Genomic DNA, 12,387 nt, shown 5'->3' with positions numbered 1-12,387 from the left:
AACTAGAAGCATAGTTAGGTCAGAATATGGATGTTAAATACATATACAGGTAACCAATTTGCATATTACATTTTTTTTCCAAGTCCTTTATTCAATTAAACATCCTCCAATTGCCAAGAGACAGTCTTCATAAGTTGCTTATGTTGAGAAGTAAAAGCAGCTAAATAGTTTCCTTTTCACTTTATTTTTATTCATAACATTTAAAGTTGCTTTTGATTAGGAAAAAAGTTTGTTCAATGGCATATTTCTTTTTTAAAGTATCAGTTTGTGTTTGTATCTCTTGATGTGGGAAGTTATATTAAATTATTCATTTTTACAGAATGGAAATTAATTATTGTGTATGAAATCTCAAACACATATGGTCACAGTGCTGGTTAGATCTGCCTCCTGCTATGCTTTAGAGATTCAAATTTGGAGGTAGCATGTTATTTTCTATGCCAAGACCACCTATGGTTCTCAAGATATAAGTATCTGAAAATTAGCATTTTCACAGTGAGCACTTGTTCCAGCTTTAGCACACATTGACGACTACCATCTTGTAACTACATGTACTAGAATGGATGTTAGCAATCTATAAATGTAATTTAAGTTCTCCTGAAATTCACTGACTGCATTTTCTACATCTACCTTTAGCACTATGTAACATCAATGTCTTCTTTTGAAATCTCTCAGAATGTCTCTTCACTGATAGCAGTGATTGGCATTAATTAATTTCAAGGGTCAGTTGTGAATGATTGGTTTGTCATGGTCAAGGACTGAATTATATACGATCAGGAGAGCGTGCTGAAATGGTCAGTCATTCAGTGAAAATCAAAGAACATAAGTTCAGATGGAAAAGAATTCATGGCTCTGTTTATGAATGCAGCCAAGCCACTTCACATCTGAAATTAAGGGTCTTTGGTCATGAATCTGCTCTTAAGGAGATCACCCAGTGTCTAACTGTATTTTTGGCTATAAGATGTATAAAGAAAAAATCTATTTCTTTCAGCAATTGTCAAGAAAAGACCTACTCAGAAGACAGAGCAAATAACTTACCTATTTATAAGGAAAATCAGATTAATTCTTGTTATTATATAACAAACTTCTATTTCTTTACTCTTCACTAATGCATCCATATCATATGCTATAAACTATTTGGAAAAGGCTGGAGATTACAGACCAAGCAGTGAAAGATAGCGATCACTGCTTTTTCTTATGCCTGCCATTATATTGATTCAACTTTGTATTCTGTTCTGTTTCCTCTGCAGTGTGTAACTAAAAGAGAAATGAAAAGAAAATAATATGCTCAAGGGAACAATTACTCCTTCCAAGAAACGAGTTACTCATGATTTTTCTGTTAACTTACATATTGATAAAGATTTATGTTGAAAGTATTCTAATCAAACACATCAATGAATGTTCATTTCACGCAGCTTTTATAATACTATAGTAAATATCTAAACTCAGTTAAGTCAGCACCTAAGGGAACATATGGAGTAGCCATATTGGGGAATATCTTTATAGGGAAGTATTTAAAACATGTTAGGTGTCGATACGATAATGGTACTGGTGCTGGTGCAGGCTAACAACCAAAATTCAGCAAAAAAACATAAAAATATTTTTAAAATATATTCTTACATTTTTTGTATTTCATGTAGGAGCTTTCCAGACATACAAAAATACAACATTTATCAACCTATACAAAACACTGTATACAACCTATACAATTCACCATCAGGGAACATCAAACTATTAGTGCGATACAATTAACGTATAGCTGTTAAACCTGGACTATGCACAAGGCCAAAAATCTAACTGGCTAAACTTTAATTCTATGCAAGTCCTTCAGATTCAAAACTGGGCTCATGGTTCTAAAAAAACTGAAAAAGAAGGCGATGCAGAAAGTCTTGATATTCCTATAAATCAGAAGAGTACATACTTTGTTCTTTTTCCATCATAAATATGCAGGACAGTAGGCCTTATGCAACAGGATAAAAACTGTGTTTTATAGGATGAAACCAAAGCTTTGGGCAGACAATAACAGACTGATACACATTCAGTCTAGAAATCTCGGCTAAATATTTCAGGGCTTTTCAGAGCAGTAGCCCATCAAACTGGAAAGCTCCACTTAAGTGACTAGAGTTTTAATAGTAAACTAAGGTGTATTATATACACTTGCTATTTCTAGACAATCAGCTGTCAAAGTTAGTAAGCAGGCTGAAATTAAAAAAAAAAAAAAAAAGGAATGTATGTGTGTAGTAGGAATGCACACACCAGGGCTATGGACAGTCCCATTAAGTACACTCCCAATATAACCAGTGCAAATTAACGTGTTCTACGCCTCTGTGGATTCATCAGCGGGACTGTAAAAGTAGGACTAGCTGATGAAAGAGAAATGATTTTCATCAAATGTAACATTCTGTCACACATGAAAACTAACATTCTAGCTTACGAAATAAGCAATTCTAGCTCTCATTGCTGCCCAGAAAAATCTAAATGTGTGGTGTAAATGCAGCCTGAAGGCTAAAGCCAAAATAGAGGAACCCAAAATAAATAGTTTGCAAGTACATCTTGTAGACTGTAAGACAGTCCTATGAGCTTTGAACTCTTGGGATGGCAATGTCATCCTTAACTTGCTGCAGGGATTAGAAAAGTCCAGTAATGAACAATATTTCACTCTTGAGAAGCCATAAAAATGGGGCCTATGACAGTGAGTGGCACATCAGTGTTCTAGAGAATGCCAAAGTACATGTATCTAGCATTGTTTGTAATAAAAAAATTGTGAGTATACTAAATGCCAGCTATTCCCATCTGCTCCTCCAATCTAACCAGTTCCAGTTTCTTAAAGGTGTTGAGCCAAAAGTGGACCTTTTGTATTTGTAAACCAAACTGGATATTAATGGATTTAATTTTATTAAATTGTAATTTTAAATAAGGTGCTTGGGTCTTTTTTAACATAGAAACCATTCTCTTCATACTAAGGTTGTAATATGGGTGGACTTCATAACACAGGTGTATGGCTTCTTTAACAACAAAGATGGGAGTGGGTGTTATTTATTAATCCAATAGCACCTAAAAGTCCCAGCCATGCTAAGTTCTCAAACACACTAGGATCTGTACAAATATAATACTTCCAATCTGTGTGTGAAAACCATGCCATCAATAATCCCACACATTTGAAATATCCAGTAAAAATCAGAATTCTGTTAAAGAATCAAAGACAACAATGCTAGCAAATATGGAATGGACAGAAGAATGAGGGTCACAAATGATCCTAGAAGAAAAATTAAAATAAACAAGCAGTATTTTGTCCACAGTGAAGTTCATAGCAAAACTTCCCTTACTTTCAAAAGATTTGGGATACCATCCACTGTTTATGAGTTCACGCTTAACAATTTATTCTTGATACCTCTTAAGTACAATCCAAAATAGTTAAAGTGACAGTAAAGTCACTGCACAGTCTAACAGAATGATCCAATATCCTTTAAAATGTACAGAAATGCTTCCACTGCCTTCAGGGGAGGCCTTAGAGCAAGGAAGATTTAATCAAAACACAGGAATGTTAAAAGCTAGACTTGCTAAACACTTGAAGGGTGAGTACTAAGTACTGTGAGAAAACCACGGCAATGGACACATTAAAAACACCTGAGACAAACAGAGAGACAGAAATAGGTTGATAGATGAGTAACGAGGTCATATGGCATCAGTCCACAGGTGATGTGTTTTAGGAGACAGCTGGTGCATAGAAGCATGCAGTATATTGCTGGGGGGGGTGTTCAGGAAAGTTGGTGTATTTCCAAACATTGGTGGAAAGCAGAAACAGTGAGAGTGGGCCAGCCTCCCACAGCTCACATCTGATCCATTGAGAGTAGGATTAAATACGATTGCCATAAACACTCATTTTGCCTATTAACATGTAAACTGATGGCAATATGTATAAACAGAAATAGCTGTGTGTCAGGCATTTCATCAGGTATCACAACTTTATTAATTTGGTATGTACACAAGGACATAAGTTTACCAAGGAGACTACACTGTTAGGGTAGATGTATCTCTGATCTTTTTTTCTTTTTTTAAGAGAAAATAACCCAGCTTTAGAGACTCACAATACCAGTGAACTAATTTAAAGAACAAAAAGCAAGCTCTGCAGGAAGAATGATCAGGCATTAGATAGTGACCAAACTAATGATCAGGCAATGTAGGTAAGTGGAGAACCAGCAGTACACAGCTGACACAGGAGTTGCAAAGAGCCTACCCATCCACTTTCACCCTATTTATTTCAAAAACTCTAGTTGAGACAGTGTAGACCAGTGTCACCATATCAGCAAACTTAGGGAGTGACAACCCATGTTGAAAAGTGAAATAACATACAATTTGCTCTGTTAGTACTTTGTCAGCCAAATAGAGAGCAGAATGTGCAGACTGTTTCTAATTCCAGTACCAGCAGGTTATGGCTAGCAATCAGTCATGAAAAGACAAGGTTTGAGAGTCTACCTGCATTTACCCAGATTTCTACACTCCCAGGACAGGAGGAGTATGAACTAGTAACAGAAGTTATTATGTTCTTGGATATTTTTCATTCATTATCTTCATGTACTAATTGCATTGCCTTGAAAATAGAATAGTCTATTTATTGTCATGCTCACTAAAATAAGGACTTCTATTTTACAATATACTGATATTGGATCCTTAATATATTTTTACAGTGATTTTTTTTAAATGATTATTGCATCCCTCTTTCAACATGCTGTGTATCAACAGCATTTTTTTTAAAATTATGACTGATGGGCTTTCATTTTCTGAATAGCAGTGTTTTAAAAGCTGGGCAGGGGGCAATTGTTTTTTTAAACCCTTCAGTGGCCACACTGCAATATAAACTTGAAATGAAAAGCCTCTCTTGCAAGTCTTAGCAGAGACCATATCTTCTCTACAATTAAGAAATGATGAGAAGTATTTCCATGGGTACAGACTGTATTCTAATAGATAACAGCAATAACTCAACTGCATGAGTGCAGCCTCTATACATACACTACCAGTATGACCCAGTAGAGCTTTTTTTTTTTTTTTTTTTTTTTATGGTCTATCACTGCTACTGCTGGGATTCAACACAGTCATTTGGATGTCAAACTGTGCTGGTAAGTGCAACTGTACAACTGTGCTTGTTGAAAGTTGGTGCTCACAATAGAAATAGATAAAATCTCTGGGTGTTGAACCAAGAATAGATCATAGCTCTAGCTGTTACTTCCCTGCTATCCACAAAATATCAATGTTTTAAAGTTCTATGAAGAGCCAAAAAATAGAGAAACAAAGCAAGAGATTAATGGATCATTTTAAGCATTTAATGAGAATGAGGGCACATCTTGGACACAGGTCATAAAACTGGCTCAAGACTGACAACAATGCATAATGACTGTGCAAAGGAATCCCCATTATCAACCTAATAGTCAGGAAAAGATAGATTAGGATGGCACAATATTCACATGTGGCCTCTTGGGGATCATTTCTTAAATGAATTCTTAACATGCAATGCTGTAAAAAGATGATTTGTTGAGACTCGAGGACGATTTCTTTCCCAGATATTTCAATGGTTTTTAGCATGGCTGATAACATATTTTCTCCTTAGGTTGTGTACCCAGAAAACAGATAAGAATATATTAAATGGCATGAAAGCATAGTTTAACAAAGTGAGCATTTTTACACTGTGTTCATTGGCCTTCAATATACTGCAGGGCAAAAATACCCATTATGATAAAGCTTTGTGAAAGACAGAAAAGTGCTGAGTATGGGTTTTTCCTACTGGGTCCATTCAACTTGCAAGAATCAGTCATACAACCGGTCTGTGATCTTATGGCCGGAGACAGTCTTCATTAGTTCCAAAAGCTATTGTTAATCATGTGAAAATTCTTGGTGTGTTTTGTCCCAATTAAAACATGAGGGCTGTGTATGGAGAACTGGTGACATGGACACTGCAAACAGGGAACAGATTATGATATCAAGTTACAGACTCCACTTGGAAAAGTTATCCGCATATTAAAAGAAAGTGACAGGAGGCACTGTACAATCTTCCTATTCATTCTGGGAAAACAGCACCAAACGACAGCAAATCAGACATAAGTTTCTAAGGCCAGTTCATTAAAGAAAAAAGAAAGCCTAAAGGCATTGACTTTATGCCACCCTTGCCGAAGCAGGAAAGCAAGACAGGACTAAAAATTGCTTCTCATGCCTTCATATAGATTAACAAAACAAAAAAAATAAAAACAGTGGTTTTGTATTCATTCCTCCCTGAAAAGGCCAATAATTACCTGGCCCACAGTTGGCAGAGTGAATTGAAATATTTAGCAAAAAGCAGACTTATGCAGTCACACTATTTATTATGTTACTCACATCTATTTGTCCTCCTCATAGTGACTTTAAGCCTACCAGCCAACTGCCCTCATCAACCCATGACTTTGAGCCTTTAGTCATCAATATCCTCCCAGTTTGACATCCTGGTTTCAGTTCACACAGTTCAGAGTAGAAGTCCCAAAGTTAATTAGGTTCCATAAGTTGCTTGAAAATCAGCACTGAATAGTGGAGAAAGACCATATGAGTTCCCCATGGAGAGAATTTCTCAGGCAGCTTTGGACTGGTTACAATACATTGCTGTCCCTTGGTCATCTTACAGGTGAGAAAAGATCAGTAGGAAACCAAAGAAGGCACAAGCATCTTATGAGAAGAAGCTAAAGATATTGCTGTGGGAGGTGTTGTAGGAGGCCTGAAGGGTATCTGAAGTTTTTGCAGTGGATAAAGCCAGCAGCATTGTGACTCAACATATAAATCTGTAAGAAATCAGGCTCCATTAATTCTGTTGCTAGCAAAACATTTGATTTTCTTTTCTTAAATATAAATAACAGCCTTTTATGTACATAAGAAGAGATGTAGACAGACTTCCAACATATGTTCCAGGTATATGATAACACCAAACCTACGTGACTTGTCAAAGTGAGATGATTACACAGGAGACCAGAATTTGATGCAGTATATATAACACTGAGTCAAAGTCAGCTTTTGTCAATGGGGTCCCATCTGCTGTTTTCAGCATACTTTGGATCAGGCTCATTGTATACCAATAAAGGTAAAGCAGAAGGGGGCCTTGAATTCTCATTCTGACTTATGCTAAGTCATTGAATACAATATAAAGACAAATAGAAATAACTTCAGAAAGGTCACTTGGCTAGTCAGGCTAGGAAATAAGTTTAGAAACCTTAGGTAAAGGCTTAGACTATCAGAGAAAACACTTAATTTAAAGACATCAGGCAATTATTTTATCATTATGCTTTTTTAACACCAAGCACCATTCAGAATCTATGAGGTTTTTTTATATTTCTAATATAGTAAACAATCAATAAGGCTTTTCAACTCTTTTCTTATGGCCTGATCCTACTATTGATCTCAACTCAATGTTCCTCTTTTACTCCAGTGAAGTCTCACATATAAAAGGAGAGCCAGACTCAGCTGTAATGAGTTTCTGTATCAACATCATTTATGATACATGCAAGATTATATACAGATCTGGGAACAGTATCTGGCAGTCACGTATTGCTGCATAGGAGTGGAGGGAGCCAGCACTCTGCTTACCAGTGTGATCCACTAAATGCCCTTTGGCAGTAACATATGAACCCATCTGTTAGGGAGTCCAAGGAAAAGGGTGCCAAAGTCTGGAAGTCATTTCCAAAGGGAGGAAAAAGAGATATATAGTTAAATGCACTTGTATTTCCTTTTTGTTTTGACTCAGCTTTTGTCTTCCAAGAGTCAAGAAATATTCTCCAAGCTGGACGTTATATTCAGCTCATTCTTGCATATTCTTAAAAATGATCTGTTGCCCAGTTGTCACACCCAAATCCTACATATGTACCAAGGGTACTGAAGCCAATTTTGTACTTCCTGACTTGAAATGAAGCAAGTTTTGGGGAAAACCATTCTCTCTGGAAAACAGAAAGAGCTCTGTAGTCTAAAGAAGTCTTCAGTTCACCTGGCTGACTTCATCTTTTGCGGCATAGTGAAGAAGGCAGAGAGAAAGTTACAGACTCAATTTATACCAGTACATCCACTTTTAATTGTCTATACTGGGTGTAAAAAGGACAGGATGCAGGCTGAGATGAAAATGAATGTTACTACACTAAATGTAGTATATATTATAGTATATTATATATAGTATATACTGTTATATCCTATATACAAATAGTCCAAATATCCAAGGTTTTGTAAGACATTTTATTCCACTTGTGTGAAAAGGAAGATGGATAGAAAATTACCCACAGTCCTTGGAGAATAAAGCTTTTTCTGCTCTGGCTTATTAAAATACCATTGTTAACATAACTGATAATTCATACTATGTAGCACTTCACAAATACAAACATATTTACCTTCTTAACAGCTCCAGGCATAGGCATTGCCTTCTTAACAGACATAGGCAGAGTTGGGCCAAGTTCAGCGTGGTCCTCAGTAGATCAATAACCATATGTAGGATAAACTTGACCATTTCCCTCCATTTTACAAGTGGAAAACTAAAGAAAAAACAAATGACAGTGAGCACTGGAAGGAAAGCTGTAGCACAGCTAGGACAAGAACACAAGCAATCCTGGTTCCATTTTTTCTCCTTTTCAATGTAAGCTTCTTTCTGTTCATTCCTGTTTTATTAGAGAAATATTAAAAATTTAATCCCATAGCTTTGGCTCACACAAGCAGTCCTTTTGCAAGCAGAAGTCCCCCGTGAGTTTAGTGAAATTAATGTTGCTATATGGTGGGATTTTTAAAAAGGGCCCCAGGTGGAAGCTGCTGCTTGCTGAAGTTGGTCTAGTCCCACTGAAGGAAATTCTTCAGGTAATTTTCCTTATTACTGAAGACCATCCATGAAGTTAAGATATGGTTACTTGAAACCTAAAGTCACACTGCAGATTAGAAGCTTTGCACAAAACTTCAGCCTCTATCTTATATTAAAAGGATTAAAAACACCACCCTTTAGTTCTTACTTGTAATGGCAGATTCTCAGCATTCACTTCTACATGCACATGAAAGCTTCTGCTCTGCTGTCTGGGGTCACACTGCAGTGTGGCTTTAGGAATTTTAGGAAATGGGACTTTAGGATCGCTTCAGTTTATACCTTTCAGTAAAACCATCCTATTTCTGTAAATTAAGAGTCCTTGTTTTCTCTCTGATAGATGTGCAGGCATGCCTCACTAACAATTACTGAGGGTCACGGACAAACAATTTCTACACCTACTGTACATAATAATTGTCAGGAGAAATTATCTTCACAGCCTTCTAAGCTTCCCATTCGCAAACAATGATCTGTGTGATAATAATACCTCTATAGCTTACAATGCATACACATTAGTGTGGTATATACCCAGCACAACTTTCCAACAGAAGTCAGCATTGATCATCAAAAGTTTAATCCATGCTTCATAGCTGGGAATAAAATGCTTGACATGTCTTTATCAACAAAATAGTCATTTTCAGTGCCTCTGGCTGTATATTATTCCTGACTAAATGGACATGCTACAAACCTCCTACATTCTAACATATGGCTTTCTAGTGTGCTTCAGAAGGAGAAATTAAGCAGTCATAAGCATTAATAGTCTCTATAGTGCTAAATCAAGACGATTTTGGACTATTATATCTTATAATATGGTTGCTTCAAGAGATACCTCTTTAAAAACCAGAATATTTTTACATTCAGAATTAAGTATTATTTTATCCCCATTTCTCGTAATCCTTTAATATGGCAGATGTGCACCTGATCATGCTGTTTCCCATACAGCAGAGTATGTTTGTGTGCTGTTCAGTGCTAATGCACTTCATCTATATGATACCTGTTTTGCCAAGTTGCCCCTCTTTCTCTATGCATGCAGTAAGAACATTTTAAATCAAATACAACTCATTAAAAACACTTTCGAACACGTACACTATCCATAAGAAAGAAACCTCTTTTCCTTCGGATTAAACTCACTTTTAAATAACAGACTGTGTTATTAAACATACCCCTCCATGCTTGCTCACACACACACTCACACAGAGCCAAGTAGTGCCTTTTCCTTTGCATATCCTGTGGCCCCTATAGTCCTTTAATGCTTAAGGCAAAAATGCTAAAATACTGGAAACAGGTGTATTTTGACCCTGTGAAGATCTGATAGGATCTGACTGGATCAAAGGCCAAGGTCACTTGAGTCATAAGATTGGCTGAGTGATATTATTTTTGTCATGATTCCAAACTGTTGAGAGGTAGGGCTCTGAATCTGGCACATGAGAATCAAATGATATGATAGTCTAGTTATTAAATATGACAGATAGAAAAAGCTGTATGTTGCACAGCTACTCTGTGATTAGTACCCTGTATTTTACAATGTCACTGTTCCGAGTGCTGTAATGCTTCCAAGACTCTTTCAAGAACTAAGGCTTTTGAATTTAAAAAGAAACAATAAAAGAAGATACAGATGAAATCTGGTAACAACCCTCTAAGATTTCATAGCTTATTTTTCCAAACAGCATTCTAGTTCAATAATTCAACTGTAAAAACTAGTTCTCTACCCTCATTTTTTCCTTAGCACTATCTTTAAATTTTTTATTTTGTTTTATTTTAATCAGATAGATGAATAAAATAGTACGAAGCATTAAAAGAGAAACATGAAAAGTTAGCTCTATCCCTTCATTTTCATTTTATGTTTGCATGTTAACGCAGTGTTTTAAATCTAAGTCTACTCCCCCACAGGAAACCTATCCTGAGGATTAGGGTGGAACCCCACCAACAGTGAGAATGCCCGTCTCACCTACATATCTCAAATATCATCTTTTTAATGTAATCAAAAGTAGTTTAATGTTTAGCATGGCATATCAGTAACTTACACAGTCTATCAGGTCATGCATCTGTAAACCGGGTATACAATTATTTCTCTCTCCCTGATGTTTGCAAATGTTTTTAAAATGCTTTGAGATCCACTGATGAAAGACATGCTAGTAGCATTCAGTATCACTGACATGGGCATCTTGAGGGCCTACTCATATTTTCAAAGTGTAGCCTTTTGTCTTTAGCAGGAGGCCTAAACACTAATTAAATGGGGGGATTTTTGTGGGCCAAGGGCTGGTAAAGTATTAGATAAGCTAGCAAAAAGCCCATCAAGTTCAGGGGGAGAAAAATAAAATGCAATCAGGTAATCTTGCAATCAGAAGATAAAAGCTAAATAGAAACATATTACATAGCCTGTAACTATAATAGCCTAGCATTGTATTATTCCAAGATGCTACATACAATCAGAAAGAAAGTGAAGAATCATGAAAAGTACACTGAAAAAAGGAAAAGAAATGGAGAACTTGCATTTAAAACTTAAGATTTTCTATTCTTTCTTCTCAGAGTTCCTTGTTACAGATCATAAAAATGATCATATTAAGACATGTCTGAACAGGCAACAGTTGCTACCATACTTTAGACCAGAGCTGGAAGGAATGACTGTTTCTGTTTTGAGTAGAAGTGGGCCCCCTGGTCTCTGAGAATGTGTGCATGATGTATAATAGATACCTGTCTGATATAATTAATTATATTTTTCCTAAATTTAACATTGCCTGAAGGGTAAAATCATTTTGCTTGGTGAAATCCCTCATGCCACACAAAGTCTGTGCACAAGCCAGATTTAATTGCTGTGATAAAACCACAAGAAAGACCAGGTTTGCATTAAATCTATAACCACATCTAGTGAAGAATAGCTTTAATCACCTTTGAAATGGTGACCACAAGATAATTAAAGGGAAAGTGTTCTCATTAGTAATTATCCAGGAATATCAAATCTCAGTTTATCGTGAAGTCCAATTTAAAATGGCTTGGCATGGTTTTAATATTTTCCTCTATTTTGGAGGCTATGAATCTCCTTGAATTTCTTCTATCAGGGTGGGAAAAAATTTAAATTTTCCCTATGCAGTTTCACAACCCACTGTCATGCTTCATTTTCTGGGTCAGCACCAGTCAGAGTGAAGGTATCAGGTAACAACACTGACTTTTCATTGACACCTTTGCTGTTTGTACATTCAGGACAAATTGAAATCCTCACTAGAGACATTAATGCTGATGTTGCTCTGAGATGTATCTATATCTGTATTTTCTTCCTCCTACCAGTAAATCCACTTTCTTGTCTGATGTTTGTTCTTTTCTCATCATAACAAATATTTGGTGTCTCACAGGTATGTTTTCAGTGGAAAAGAGGACTCTAAATGTAATCTAAGCAATAACTTGCTTTATTTGCACTTGTAGATCAGGACTGCAATGGAGATTTTCAAAGAGCATGCAAGACCACTCCTGTTCTCCAGAATCAAAGCATAACACTGATATCAGGCTTTGACAAGAGTCACCTGCCTTATGAACTGACCCCAGTCAAAGAC

The sequence above is a fragment of the Dromaius novaehollandiae genome, chromosome 5, assembly GCF_036370855.1.
Source record: "Dromaius novaehollandiae isolate bDroNov1 chromosome 5, bDroNov1.hap1, whole genome shotgun sequence".
Classification (NCBI taxonomy): Eukaryota; Metazoa; Chordata; class Aves; order Casuariiformes; family Dromaiidae; genus Dromaius; species Dromaius novaehollandiae.
Note: the sequence above shows the minus strand (reverse complement) of the source record.